Here is a 16,354-nt window from a genome sequence, read left to right as displayed (position 1 = left end):
TAAATCATAACTATTAGCAAGTTATAACGTTAAGAATCCTCTATCCAGGCACAACCCCAGGTACAGATTCCCAGTCTGCCCCCTACATCAAGTACAGTTGTGATCCAGGAGAAGAAGTTTCTTCTCAAGTAGATCAAGCTGCCAAAAATTGACGGGAAATGTAGGACTGTCCAAGCGAATGCTAAGATTTGAATAGAGTCCATGGAAGATTACTTTGAAGCGGCCGGTACTACACTCGCCAACCAAGCTATACTCGCCAAGCTGAAGCTCACCGCTGGCGAAGCCAAGCTTTGGTGGAAGCAATGGTGCAGAGATCAAGGATCCGTTACTTGGGAAAAGCTCAAGAAAGTTGTGCAAGGAAGATACTTACCACCTACGTATCGCACACAGAAAATGAATGAGCTCTATGAGTTGAAACAACTGGATCTCACTCTTGACAAATACTAATCAAAATTTGTCTCACTTCTGAAGTATGCACCACAGATGGATATGACACAGCAAGTGTCAAAATTTTAAGCCGGTTTAAACCCACTAGTGAATACCCGCCTCGAATCTATGCTCCCAACAGATCTACAGGATGCACTCATTCGAGCTGTGCCCATAATTCAGGAGGTGCAAGCTAGGCCAAGAAGTAACAAAACTTGGTCTTATAATGACCAGAATAGAGGATCATATAAGCCCCAAGTGAAGAGAGTTCAAGGTCAAAACCGGGGAAAAAGAAAGAAAGTAGGGACCAATAATGTCATCAACTTTGTCCCTACCCAGAGGGATTCATTGCTCAAGATGTAACGTGTCCACCTCTTCCCTTTTAGGACATGTCTTAATAGTCCATTGGAAAGAGAGTCTAGAAAGCTCTACCCGGCACTCCCATGGAATGTTACGGGGTCTGTGATCTAGGACTTTGCGCGTCTGCCACGTAGCGGAAGTATTCCGGCCATTCCCACTTAGGACCGACCTGAATCAGGGTCTCCCCTAATGGTATTTTTTCTAAACGGCAACTAGCGTCGAACCCCAAGCAAACTACTTATGCAAAAATGCCAGGGCCGAAGCGGATTCACGCTGTACTTGGTTCAAGGAGAATGGGAAATGAGAGGGATGCAAGGCTCGACCTCTCTGCCATAAGGCATAGTCCCATTCCGTTCCCCTAAAACAACATAAAGCGGGATTATTGTAACCTAGACTCTAGGTCAGCGCCCTTGCTATTCATTTCCTTTGAGAAGATCTCCTTGCTATCCATCACGATTGAGAAAAGTTCCCGGCCAACGGGGACCACCCATCCGTAGGACGCGGATCCATGGCCACATCCACTGCACTTTCCTCAAGGTTGCTTTAGTTGTCTAATTACCTACCACATTTAGTTGGGACATGCATCAAGCAGCTTCCTTAATTAGCCCGTTAGACACTCGTTCTTTACGTAATCTTAGCACTTGACATAGAAAAACAATGTCAAACAAGTTCCTTTTTAACATGTTATCTTATTTATCTTTGAAATACATCCATAAAGTCTAGCCTGCAGGCTAATCCATAATCCACCTGAAGGCTATCCATAATCCGCTCGAAGGCTCTCTAGCAATCCACAAGGATTACTAATCCAAGATTCCACCCATAGACTAGTATGCGGGCCTCAAGATCCAATCCCAAGTCACATTGGCCTCTTGGGCAGGGCCCGGAAGGTGAGGGACTTACGGCCAGAGCCCCCTTGGCACCCAAGCGTCCACGTTCCCGGCACAGCTAACAATCCCCTTGGTTAGGGTCAGGTAGATAGTTGGGGGTAGCTGAGGCTACCTCTCCCTTCAAGCCTTCGACCTGAAGCATTAGATATATTTCCATACTATAGTTCCTTGAGCAAACAAAGCAAACACTGCTCTCTAAACTGTTACAAGCACAATCATTTCCAGTGGTCGTTATTTGTCCAACTACTAAGGAGTGAATCCTTCTCATTGAATGCATCCAGCATTCAATCCAGGATCAATTGTGACTTGGCAAGATCCCCAAGAGTTTTCTGTTCTCCCTTTTTTCCTTGGGTTCAGGCCATACCCTATTAACCCAACTTAACCAATACCTTAGGTTTTATTAACAGTAAATCATGGTGACCATGTCGCTCCAAATTATTAATTGGTCTTTTGCTTCCAAGAAAATACCTAATTCCCTTATCTTGGAAAAATTTCCCCCCAAGAAAGGTGTTGTAGCAGGAGGGCTACTCATCCTCTTGCAAGTTAAACTTGCGCAAGAATCTGCCAATCTCATTCCAGGGAAATGGCAATTCTCTTGTGATCAAACCACAAGATCATGCGACGTTGCAAATTGTTGCACAAGTATTACATCTATTCCATGGGATCATTTCACCCATCAAACGATGTCTTCTGGTCACGGAATCATGATTAGACAAGAAGTAGGGTTCATGGTGTCTTCTTATCCAACCCATTCCCAATTGCACTAGGCCAACAACGTTCCGTCCTAGGGGTTCCAAGTCAATCCAAGTTTCAACATTTGATCGAGTGATCCCTAGGGTAGAAACCATAGATTGTTTCTTGCAAGCGCATCCAATTGTCCCTACATTCCGTGAATGTGGGTAGGACCTTTGGGTATGAGGATTTTGACTTGGTAACAAGTGCAAAACTAGGTCAAGTCCTGAATGTGCTAAACCCTAGTTAGCACTTGGAGTATTTTATTGTATCCATTTAATCATCCTAAGCGAATCCAATGCAATTTAGGTGTTTTAGGTAATCCATTTACTTGTCTTACGACAAGGACGAACCATTCCTAAAGATGTTGTCTTGATCTAAAAGGGAAAAAACTAGTTGCATTACAACACAATTCTCGTAAGCACACGATTCATTGCCTCTATGTACGATTAGATTCACAAACCCTAACTTTTCTTGTTAAGACCAAAGCGCATGTTAAATCTTGGCATAACTTTCATTGATCCTACTCATTCACGATTCATGCCACTAAGCTTTTAAGATTTTATGCTTAAATGAACCATGCAGCCTTTCCCTAACTACATCTCTTGATGAATGAAATTATTTGTACGATGAATGTGCATTATGCAACCTTTCCTAACTACTACGTAGTTAAATGAGATTCATGCCAATTGAAGCTAGAGTTAACCTACTTCATGCAACCCTTAGAATCTTTTCCATGTTTTGCTATTTCCTACGGTTGATAACGACTTCCTTAATGAATCCTTACAAAGGAGATTTTCAAAAAAAAAATGCCAATGACCAATCTTCATATCGTGAGTTACTTCTAGTAAATTTAAAATAGCCAATTTATTTCCATCGCATTTTAGCTAGGTGGATTTGACAAGCATAAGTGTATCCTAGTTCCATGAAATGACCATGCATAATAGAAATACTTCTACGTAAATCAAAAATAGGAAGAAAACCTGGACTTGTGGGCTCAGTTTGATATCCACATGAATACTAGGAGATGATCCTCCTGTAGGCGCAACTTGTGACTTTTTAGGGGCCATCACATACGTGATTTCGGCTTCTAGTATGCCTTCGCGGTCTACGAATTACTCGCCTCGGTATGCAGCCTTAAAATCTTTGCCCGTCTCCCTCGTATGCGGAGATTTCCTATGAAGTACGAATCCTTGACAAAAGTACCAACTTGTGCGATTTGGCTTATGGAAGGCCTTAGGGTTTGGAGCTTGGGCCTTCTTTATTTTGGAAAAAGAGGGGTTCGCGAAAGGGTTCTTATGAAGGGCCTTGCAGGAATGGAGACTTTAAATCCCAAGCTAGGAATGGGCTTGTGGGTGATTGGTGGAAAAGGGGCTTTATAGACATCCTCTTCTTCAAAGTCCCGAGGTGGGCTTGTGGATGATTGGTAGGAAGGGGCTTTATAGACTTCCTCTTCTTCTCTTCAAAGTCTTTGGGGGGTGTAGGAATGGAATTATTGGGAAATCTAGTGGGAAGGGGGGCTTAGGGAAGCCCCCTTAGAAGCTTCTTACAACGATCAAAGGACTGCGTGGATGAGAGGAGGGGGTAGTAATGGGTGGAAGATGACATCTTGAAGGTCGCCCAGAATTAGCACACTGAAACGGCGGCCGTCAGATGGGATGGCGGCAATGAACTCAGCTGACAGCTGGTAGCATCTCCGCAATGGCAGCAGCGGCCGGCACAACTTCCCTCTCTCTCTCTCTATGCAGCACCGCTTGTCCCTCAGCCAGCGACCTCCAGTCTCTCTCTTCCTTCCTCCACGCAACCTCTCTACTTCCTCCCTTTTTTCCACCCCCCTCCACTAAGGGAGGTTTTATTTAGGTCAAGGGGGGAGAGGGGACCTCCCCCACATGGCTGTGCATGCAATCCATGTCTCCCCCTTGTAATCACCTCTCCCACCTAGCCATCCCCTTCCCTTAGGGTTTGATGAAGATTCCTCCTTAGTGATTCCTTAACAGATACTCATTGAAGAAGAGGATAACTCCTTTGATGTTTCTTCTTCATAGAAATTGTAGAGCATAGCTTGAGAACTTCTTAGTGGAGGCACAAAAAATGAGAGCTGAAAAGATGAATGGGTTGCATCTTACCCACCCAACCTCCAATCCTCACTAAGAGAACTAAAGAGAGGCACCACCTAGCCAAAGGGAGGATGGGATATAACATCCCTTTCCTCAAAGAGAATGGAAATAGCCAAGACACAACTTCACGAGAGAGAATATATGTACTAGAAACCATATTAGAATATGAGAGAGAGAGATGAGAAGAGAGAACACAATATTAGTGAGTTTGGGAATCTCCCAATTCCCATTTTTTGAATACTAAAAAGGTGGCACCCGGATAACATGCCTATAAGTTTATCAAAACCATATGATATGACCTATCATTGGAAAGCAGTTGAAAAATGGAATCTATTGAGCTATAGAGCGCTCGATTTGGTGTTGTAATGTTCCAGTTATGACAAATCCAAAGATTTGACCACGTGTCCCAAACTTATGGGAAATTCCCATATTCCCCAATATGGTGTTAGAGGGAGACAAGAGAAGAAGAAGTAGTCTAGGAAGGTTGCCATTATATATTCATGGAATGAGAAGATGAGAAGAGAGGGAGACAAGAGGAGAAGAGGTAGAGGAAGCTTGCCATTATGCTACATAATAAAAGAGACTCACTCATAACTTACATAAAAAAGATAGACTAGCATCAGGGTATTCTAGAGTGCTCTCATGTACTTGTCATTCTCCTTATCTCTTTACATCTCCATGGGCTCCTTGTATAGCCTCCATGAGAGGGATTGATTAAGCTAATCTTCTTGATTAACATAATCCTAGATGATGTATGGCGTCTTTGAAAATATGGAGAATAGTGGATGGGACAAGTCCCCACCTTGGTCAACATGCAAAAAGCCAAGGGTGGTGGTAGACAAAATAGAGAAAGGGAGCTAGATTACAAGAGGTGGATGTCCAAAGCACATTATTATGATATATTTACAAGAGAGATAGAATGGAAAGTTGATGTGGTGAAAGAGAGAAGAAAATTGCATGTAGCCAACAGTTTGTGCCTTCGTAACTTCAAACCAGTGAAGAATCTAAAAAAAGTTTCCTCTACAACTTTGTAGACTAGGTCGAATCCGATCGGGTAGCGCAAGAATTTTCTTGAAATTTTCTTTCCCTTGGGAGTTATTGAGATTATAAAAAATGGATTCCAAAAGTTACTTTGACTTTAGTTCCTTTAATATATATAAATACATTTAAGCCTGTGACAGAAGGGGTCCATGCTTGTAAGCTTTTGTGTAAGATCCAAATGACACCATGATGTGGATATTGACTTGTGTACTAAGGTGAGGTGTCCTCTAATGATGGTGATAGATTTCAAATCTCAGTAATGCAAGCGAAACCCACATGTAGTTGGGGGCTTGTCTTTTGAAAAATCTATGCACTCACTCAACTCCTAGGTATAATCCATTTCCATCTTCACTAAGATAGCAATCCCTTTTACCCTTTACATTGGCATCTGTCCTAGGAACTTGTTCCCCCCATTTCCTCGAGTTATCATAATCGAGAAGCAATGTAGCATACCTAGTGCTTGAAGAGTAAACCCAAAGTGATATGGTAAGGCTCTTGATAGGGGTTTTGGCCAAATTTTGTGGTAGAAATCCAGTTTTGTAAAAAACACGAATCAATAGATAGAATGAAAAGAGAAAATAGTTTGGGAGGAAGAAACTTAGCAAAGTCCACCGGCTCATCTAGTTTGTCATGAAACAGATGGGAGATTGGAGCAAGAGTCTATCATGGTGGCCTAGAGTTCATGTTTTAGCTTCTTCCAGTGGGTTGATCCACTCCCGCTTGTAATTCTACTAGATTTCCCTAATGATCTCTAGGGTAAGTGGGGTCACATTATCCAAATTCTTCACTCTAGCCACTCAAGCTTGGAGAAACACATTCTCTCCTACTTATGGGTTTTACTCTCGGGAATCATTGACAAAGGTGAGCTGGGCATTTTGACATGCTTTCAACCATTGTCGATGGTCATGGAGGGTAGCATCTCTCTAGTAAGTTGCTTGAAGAGGGAAGTGCTCACCTTTTTTAGGGGGTCAATGTGCATAGAGAGCTCTTACCACTAGTATTTCTACAAGTAAAGAACCAATTGATGAATTTCGATGACTAGAGAGTCATTTCCTAGTTGAACTCTTAGAGGATGAGGATCAAGGGTGTGGGCCTAATGTTGGGGAGGGGCTGTGGGTAATAATAAGGGTGGTGCTATAGCCTATGGCATTTGCGATCGCTATGGCAAGGGGCTTGTTCTCCTATTGGGGGTCTTTTTCTTGTAGGTGTTTCTGGCCCTTTGACTTCAGAAGGGCTTATTTGGTGGAGAGGTTGGTGGCGAAGGTGGCCTTCTTAGGCAAGGAAAATTTTGAGGTGGCTTTATGGGGGCTGTTCAATAGGAGAAGGGAAAAAAAAAGAGAAAGCCTACCTTCTTAAAAATGCTGAAGGAGTTTGGCCTGCAAGTAGAGATGCTCGAACAAGAACTTGAGGGCCTCCTACTTTGACTTGTCTTGTAAGTTAATTATATAAAACAAATTAGTATCAAAGTCATGAAATACCTAAAAAGACCACTCCACCAAAATGTGAGCTTGTCGAGGATTTTTCCCATCTGGGTTTTGAAACCCAAGTCAAGTTGGCCCTTCCAGAACAATGGATTCTTGGATAGTCGATTGACTTGGTATTTTTACTGGCCTTAGACTGAGGATTGGATGTAGGTCCAAACTTCTTTGAGCTAGATTATGACTTCCACTTGGAATGGGAGTTATTCCTCTAGAATGAGGTGATCTCGTATCGCCAATAAAAAAATTAGGGACTATAAATTCTAGTGGTGTAATGGCTTTCAACCTAAAGGCTAACTTGTAGGGAGTCATACTGGTTGCAATCTTCAAGGATGTTTGAAAGGCCCAAACTGTAGTGGGAAGCTTAGCATCCCAATCTTCTCAATTCTAATCTACCAATTTGGTTAGAATCTTTCATAGAACTTTGTTGGTGGATCTGCTAAACCATTGACTTGAAGATAGTAAGGATATAATTTTTAATGTATAATTAGAAAGAATGAGGTGATCTCTTTGATGACCTTATTTACAAAGTGTGTACCTTGATCACTAAACAAATTTATTGGCATGCCATACCTTGTGAAGATATCTCATAATGAAAATTTAGCTACTGGCTCGGTGGTATTGCAAAAGGGAGAGGGAGAGATACAATGCACTCTCCCTCTCTTTCTCTTTCTATCCCTCTCTCATTTCCTTCCCCTTCCTCTCCCTCTCACTCTCTTTCTCTCTCATTTCCTCTCCTAAACAAGCAAAAAATAAAGTGATTCAAACATTAAACAAGCAAAAGGGAGAGGGAGAGAGAGAATGCACTCTCCCTCCTTCTCCCTCTCTTATTTCCTCCCCCTCCCTCTCCCTCTCCCTCTCCCTCTCCCTCTCTTTCTCTCTTACTCTCTCGTTTTCTCTCCTAAACAAGCAAAAAAGAAAGTAATTTAAACATTAAACAAGCAAAAGGGAGAGAGAGAGAGAGAATGCACTCTCCCTCTCTTTCTCTCCCTCTCCCTCTCCCTCTCCCTCTCCCTCTCTTTCTCCCTCTCTTTCTCTGCCTCTCTCTCCCTCTCCCTCTCCTTCTCTTTCATTTCCTCTCCTAAGCAAGCAAAAGAGAATGATTTAAACCTTCAACAAGCAAAAGAAAGAGAGAGGGAGACTCACCAATGAGATATGGCGAGTATGGGCGGCTTCTCTTTGCAATGAGGGCTCCTCCTCTCCTTCGCGAACAACGGTGGTGGCGGTGGCGGCGGCAGCAAGTCTCTTCCTCTTCTTCTCTCACAAAGCCTTCGCTCTCTCCCTCGCTCTCACTCTCAAAAGGCGAAGAAAAGAAAATGAAAACGGCGCTCTGGTTTCGGCCGCGCTTTTTTTTCCTGCGGCGTCGCTATTTGCGACGCACATAGCGACGCAAATAGCGATGCCAATAGCGACGCCGATATCCGCCGTCACTAATCGGCATCACTAATTGCCTAAATTTTTGTAGTGTCAGTAAGAAGTATATTTCTCTTGATTGACTTTAAAGTATTTAGCATGATGAATTTTTTACATAATATATTGTTTGTTTGTTAGGTTCTCTATATTTTTTCGTCTTTCGTATTGGACTGAACTCAAGATCAATCACCATGCACATATTCAAAAATGTTGTATCTACATTATGGGATCACTTGATAGGGGCTCGTGATTCAGTCAATGTAAGGGAGGATTTACGTAAAATTGGTCGCATGAGATGAGCCTGGCCACGCATTGGACCCAGAGGAAAGATTGAGCTACCCCATGCACCTTGGATGTTGTCAAAGAACGAGGAAAAAATAGTGAAGAAACAAATATGTTGCTTTCGAACACCCACAGGATGTATGAGATGTCTCAAGGGAGCCTTCATAAAGAAAAAGAAAAGAGGTGTGGAGCAACTATCTGGTTGGAAGTCCCACAATTGGCACAAAATGATTCAAGTAAGGGTATCTCTAACCATGAATATAGTAACTAGTGGGGTAACTATGTGTAAACTTTGGGGTATGATGACTTTTTCCTCAACTAATCATTTGATCTATGAATATTATTTACATTCAGTTCATACTTCCTACTAGCATATCCCATTGTGTATCCAAAGATGTATGTGATATCATTTACAAGATGGGAGAGCTTGTGAGGTGTATATACATTGTATTTTTTCATTATATATCTTTAAATTTCTACACAAAAATAAACAATTGTCAAATACATCCTGACAGATACGTGAGCTCGAAGAAAATTGATCCAAACACATTGCAAGATGCTTGAGTATTATCTATTGAGGTGGTTTGTTTGGTGGAGAAAAATTTTTCTCGGTCCATTTTGACTACTCAATTGCATTTACTCGTACATTCGATTGATGAGATCGCACTTTGTGGGGCACTTCATGCAAGGTGGATGTTTTTTCTTGAGCGCTTCATGAAAACCTTGAAAGATTTTGTGAGGCAAAAAGCACGGCCTGAGGGAAGCATGGCTGAGGGTTGGTTAGTGCAATCATCCCTTGTTTATATCTTTGAATATCTTGCTGAAGTGGACCCCTCTTGTTGAGTGTTGAAATGACCTATTTTTTGGCTAATTTTTGTTATTTTTGAGAGCTGAATGGTTGATTTTATCAGATGATTGATTGGTTTGAAGTGGTTTGAGAGTGTTTTGGATAGGTTGGAATGGTTTTATTTAACTCATGATGTTTATTAGTAGAGATGTTAAGTTCTAATGATGTTCTGATATGTTTTGTTTGGTCCTGATAGCTTCTATTGAGCTTCTGTTTTCTCTCTGTAAGGAGGGATAGAGTATTGATTGATAGGGTTTGAGATTTTTTGAAAGCTTATTGAGTGATTTTTGATGTTTTGGAATGGTTTTGGTATGAGTTATGTGGTTCTGATGCTTTCTGTTGACCTTCTGTAACTCTCTGATAGCTTCTGTGAGCTTCTGTAGACCTTCTATATGCTTCTGTATGTGTTCTGTTGGATGAGAGTGTAGCTTGGGAAAGTTTTCTAGCCTTGGAAAGAGGTGAATATAAGTGCAAAAGAACTAAAAGAAGTCAAAGAAGTAGCTGCTGAAGACTCAAGTAAAGACTGGAGTGAAGTGACAGTGGTGAGCTATGAAAAGACACTGTAATGGCTCGGGTGCCTCTTCATATCAGACATACCTCTTGGGAGGGGTATCCACGACCTAAGAAGGATTATTGAGGGTTATTATTGAGATATTGTAGTGGGGATATGATGTATTATTGATGGAGAGAGAGAGAGAGTAAGAGATAGTCAAATCTATCAAAACAGAGTGATTGTATGTGAGAGATTGAGAGAGAAGACTATGAAGATATTGAAGATGAATACTATGTGATGTATTTCCATTCAAAGATGGTGTATTCTTTTGCTTTATTTTTTATATTGATGGAATTGGTGAAGATGTTGAAGAATATCGTTGATTCTATCAAATCCGTGGGAGATCTACATGATGCTACATGAAGATTTGTTATGCCTGGTGTTCTTTTCTTCATTGTGATCATATAAACCATAATAAAAAAGCTTGTTGATGTTACAAGATAGATTTTCTTGCAAGAGAATTCCCTTTTCATTGGTTTTCCTATTGGGGCTCCATGTTTTTGGTGCGCATGTGGGGAAACTTGCCATCAATAAGCACCAGAAGAGGCTGAAAAATGAAAGAAATGGCATTGCCAAGAAGAGAATAATTCAATGGATGTTTGTAAAGTTTCTTCTTCCACTGAAGAGTTGGAATTTCTCATAATCAAAGCCACTTTCCACAAGGAGTTCATCCCACAATGGTGGAAACACATCACCATCATGATGCATGCTCTATGTGGTGGACAGTTTCCTCTTCCTGATGAAGCAGCAGAAACTTACATCTTAGTGGCAAATTGTTTGGGAACAAATTGAAGAGCAAAAAAAGAGAGAATGACCATACATGGAAGATTTGGCATTCATTGAGAAGTTTTCAAACATCATCAAGTGGGAGATTGTGAAGAAGCTTTAGGAGTCTTGGTCTGTAGAGGTTCACGAAGACAAGAAGAAAAAGACCTGGAATTTGTTCGCGGATGCTCAACAGCAAGATACATGGGATGCTTGGTGTTCTGATAATCTTCTGTTTGTTCAATTGGAAACCCACAGGAAGTTGGTAGACAGAGTGTTCTTTACAACATACACTGTTGAAACCATCAGAAGCTGGCATTACTATGATGATGGCACCACCACAATGCTTAGACGTATGCATTTTGACACCTTCAAAACCGAATACCTTCCTCTATGCAGTGGCATGAAAGCAGAATTCAGAGACGTTGAAAAGGAAGAAGTAGAAGAAATTTTGGCAAGAGAGTCCTCCAGAGACTGAAGCCTTATGTTATCCCTCTATGGAGCACTAACAACATACTGGAGCCAACGCCCTGATGAATGACGCAATAAAGAGGCAAGCGTTAGAACGAGTCTAGAGGTTGCCTTTGATGCCCTTGCGGAACTCTTTACAGAAGTCCCAATGGCACATCAAGCCCTTCCTCCTCCTGTTCGAGGCCCACTTCCAAGCCAAATCCGTTCTGGAAATATTGATGACAGGCCAGCAAATGTAGTTCCATTGCCAATTTTTAAGGGAGAGTACAATGAAGACTCCGATCTTCATGTAGCAGAGTTTATGGTAGCATGTGTGGCTAACAATGCTAGAACCCCTGAGCATTGGTTAGCAATATTCCCCGCCACTTTCAAGGGCGCGGCGTTTCAATGGTATGAGAGACAAGCAGCAGGAACTTTTGGCACATGGGACGACCTGAAGTTGGCCTTCCTCATAAATTCAGGCGTGAAGGTTTTGAAGAGCGGATGCGAGAGGAATTTATGAACCTAAGTCAGTCCTCTGGAGAAAGAGTAGAAGCTTATGTCTCATGGATGGAATCCATCCTGAAGAGATGGACTAACCATAATCTAGATGATGGCATTCAGAAGGGGGTGTTTCTCAGAGGATTACAACCAGAAGTCCGTAAGTTTGTGGAGCTGTAAACACCAGCCACACTACAAGCTACAAATAGAAGGTGCAAGACTGTACGATGAGATGGAAGCTAGATTGGCGATGAATCCAGGAAGAGGAGTCCTATCTCCTCTAATGCCAGGAATGATGTACCCACCAAATGCAATCCTAGGGACTATCCCCTACCCCTACCAACAGATGCCCCCAGTATCACAGTACAGTGCACCAAATCCACAGTGGCCACAATCAATGCCTCAAATGATGGTTCAACCACAACAACAATGGTCCCAACCAATTTCCCCAATGCCAAATCAGCAGCAACAGTGGAACCCTACCAACTGGAGCCAACAGCCAACAATTCAAACAGGAGCTCTGAATCAGAATCAGAACAGAGATCCCTCTGCACCAGCCCAACCTGTTTATGCAGTGATTACTGAGACTCCTCAAAACCCTACTGCCAGTACCTCAGGAGGAGAAAGCTTAAAGGATTACTTATCCAACTCAGTTGCAAATATAAAAAAGGAGTTGATGGATGTGATTACAGAGCAGCTACAGACACTGAAAGTGAATACCGCTAGCATATCCAACGTTGCAGGAGCACGAAGAGATGTGATGCGGTCAAATACTTTGTGTGGTAAGTGTCATCAAGCAGGCCATTTAGCCACTAAATGTACGTGTAAACCAACCATTCCTGGAGCCCTTTGTTCCTACTGTTTACAAAAGAACCATACAGAGGGTATTTGCTCTCTAAAGGAGATGCATGATAGGAGAAGGAAGGAAGAGGATGCAAGATTTAACTTGCTGGAATCCAAAATGACAACACAGGATATTGGGCCCAAGCCTAGAGAGTTTGGTCCTAATTTCGGTCCAAGGAGGTTTCCCTCTCAAAGTTACAGAGGAAGACAGTCTAGCAGTGGTCAGAGATCAGAAGTGGAGTATTACGGATGTGGAGAAAAGGGACACATTTCACCAAATTGTCTAGATCCCAGAAGGTCAGTGGATTACAAGCCCTTATGTAGTGGATGCAAAGGAGAAGGCCACACTGCAAACGACTGTCCCAGTGAAAAACAATGCTACTGATAATCCGGCCAAGGCCCAAGAGCCTACCTCCAATTTAGTGAAATTGGAAGTTGCTGCCATCACGCTTGCAAAGAGGAAGGAACCACCTATCCAGAAAGAAAATAATCCTCCTGCCAGAACAGTGAAGTTCAATCTTCCACCAGAAGAACAGAACAGAACAGAGCCTGACAGTACCGTACAGAGCACTACAGTGCCACAGAGAGTCACAGAGACAGTTGCAGAGATAGGACGAGAGGTCCAGGAGATAGAAGAGGAGGAAGTGCCACAAGTGGTAGAAGAAGTCCCCATGATGCCCCTGTTGGAAGAAACAGGGAAAATGAAAATGGGTGTTGCCCCATTTCTTAACCGGTTAGAGAAGCCAGTGGATCCTATTAAGGAATACGATCTGGTCAGAGATCTAGATATCTTTAAACCAAACCTCACATGCTGACAATTATTGATGCTCTCTCCCAGTTTCCGAAAAAGATTCGAAAGTATACTGACAAGAAGACGTGGCTTAAGGATTGCTCCCTCAACAGCAACAAAGTCCAACAAAGGTCCAGAGCCTGTGAAAGAAGTGGATGTGGCTAACGCCTTCCTAGATCCAGGTACCCTAGAGATTGGTATGTGGATAGAATAATGCTTCATTGCAAATGCATTGATTGATGGTGGGTCATCAGTGAACATTATGACGGATGTGACAATGAAGGATCTAGGCCTACAAGGTGTGCAACCCACCCAATGGCTCATGTTGAGTGTTGAAATGACTGGTTTTTTGGCTGATTTTTGTTATTTTTGAGAGCTGAATGGTTAATTTTATGAGATGATTGATTGGTTTGGAAGTGGTTTGAGAGTGTTTTGGATAGGTTTGAATGGTTTTATTAAGCTCATGATGTTTATTAGTGGAGATGTGATGTTCTGATGATGTTCTGATTGGTCCTGATTGGTTCTGTAGAGCTTTTATTTTGTTCTGTTTTCTCTCCGAAAGGAGGGATGAAGTATTTATTGATAGGGTTTGAGATTTTTTGAAAGCTTATTGAGTGATTTTTGATGGTTTGGAATGGTTTTGGTATGAGTTATGTGGTTGTGATGCTTTCTGTTGACCTTCTGTAACTCTTTGATGAGCTTCTGATAAGCTTCTGTAGACCTTCTGTATGCTTCTATATGTGTTCTGATGGATGAGAGTGTAGCTTGGGAAAGTTTTCTAGCCTTGGAAAGAGGTGAATACAAGTGCAAAAGAGCTAAAATAAGTGAAAGAAGTAGCTGCTGAAAACTCAAGTAAAGACTGGAGTGAAGTGACAGTGGTGAGTTACGAAAGGACACTGTAATGGCTCTGGTGCCTCTTCATATCAGACACACCTTTTGGGAGGGGTATCCACGACCTAAGAAGGATTATTGTGGGTGATTATGAGAGATTTTAGTGAGGATATGATGTATTATTGATGGAGAGAGAGAGAGAGAGTCAAAGATAGTCAAACCTATCAAAACAGAGTGATTGTATATGAGAGATTGAGAGAGAAGACTATGAAGATATTGAAGATGAATACTATGTGATGTATTTCCATTCAAAGATGGTGTATTCCTTTGCTTTCTTTGTTATATTGATGGATTTTGTGAAGATATTGAAGAATATGGTTGATTTTATCAAATCCGTGGGAGATCTACATGATGTTGCATGAAGATTTGTTATGCCTGGTGTTCTTTTCTTCATTGTGATTATATAAAACCTAATAAAAAAGCTTGTTGATGTTACAAGATAGATTTTCTTGCAAGAGAATTCCCTTTTCCTTGGTGTTCCTCTTGGGGCTCCATATTTTGGTACGCAGTCGGGAAAACTTGCCATCAACAAGCACCAAAAGAGGCTGAAAATGAAGGAAATGGCATTGCCAAGAATAGAAGAATTCAATGGATGTTTGTAAAGTTTCTTCTTCCACTGAAGAGTTAAAATTTCTCATAATCAAAACCACTTTCCACAAGAAGTTCATCCCACAATGGTGGAAACATATCACCATCATGATGCATGCTCTATGTGGTGGACAGTTTCCTCTTCCTATTGAAGCAGCAGAAACTTGCATCTTGGTGGCAAATTGTTTGGGGACAAACTGAAGAGCAGAAACAAAGAGAATGACCATCTATGGAAGATTTGATATTCATTGAGAAGTTTCCAGACATCATCAAGTGGGAGATTGTGAAGAAGCTTTAGGTGTCTTGGTTTGTGGAGGTTCACAAAGACAAGAAGGAAAAGAGTTGGAATTTGTTCGTGGATGCTCAACAACAAGATACGTGGGATGCTTGGTGTTCTGACAATCTTCTATTTGTTCAATTAGCAACCCACTGGAAGTTGGTAGACAAAGTGTTCTTCACAACATACACTGTTGAAACCATCAGAAGCTGGCATTACTATGATGATGGCATCACCACAATGCTCAGAGTATGCATTTTAACACCTTCAGAACCGAATACCTTCCTCTATGCAGTGGCATGAAAGCAGAATTCAGGGACGTTGAAAAGAAAGAAGTAGAAGAAATATTGGCAAGAGAGTCCTCCAGAGACTGAAGCCTTTTGTTATCCCTCTGTGGAGCCCTAACGACATAGTGGATCCAACCCCCTAATGAATGATGCAATAAAGAGGCAAGCGTTAGAACGAGTCCAGAGGTACGTGAGAAGAGAGAAAGCAAAAATCAAAGTTGAGAACGAGCTCGTAGAGCAGAAGCCACCTTTGACGCCCTTGCGGAACTCTTTAAAGAAGTCCCAATGGCACATCAAGCCCTTCCTCCTCCTGTTGGAGGTCCACTTCCAAGCCAAATCCGTCCTAGAAATATTGATGATAGGCCAGCGAATGTAGTCCCGTTGCCAGTTTTTAAGGGAGAGTACAATGAAGACCTCGATCTTCATGTAGCAGAGTTTATGGTAGCATGTGTGGCTAACAATGCCAGAACCCATGAGCATTGGTTAGCAATATTCCCCGCCACTTTCAAGGGCACGACGTTTCAGTGGTATGAGAGACAAGCAACATGAACTTTTGGCACATGGGAACCTGAAGTTGGCCTTCCTCACTAAATTCAGGCGTGAAGGTTTCGAAGAGCGGATGCGAGAGGAATTTATGAACCTAAGTCATTCCTCTAGAGAAAGAGTAGAAGCTTATGTCTCACAAATGGAATCCATCCTAAGGAGATGGACTAACCATAATCTAGATGATGGCATTCAGAAGGGGGTGTTTCTCAGAGGATTACAACCAGAAGTCCGTAAGTTTGTGGAGCTGCAAAGACCAGCCACACTGCAAGCTGCAACCAAA

The sequence above is a fragment of the Lygodium microphyllum genome, chromosome 1, assembly GCF_053477565.2.
Source record: "Lygodium microphyllum isolate KBCC chromosome 1, Lygodium_microphyllum_v1.1.10, whole genome shotgun sequence".
Taxonomy (NCBI): domain Eukaryota; kingdom Viridiplantae; phylum Streptophyta; class Polypodiopsida; order Schizaeales; family Lygodiaceae; genus Lygodium; species Lygodium microphyllum.
The sequence above is the reverse complement of the archived record's forward strand: the minus strand, read 5'-3'. Positions refer to the sequence as shown.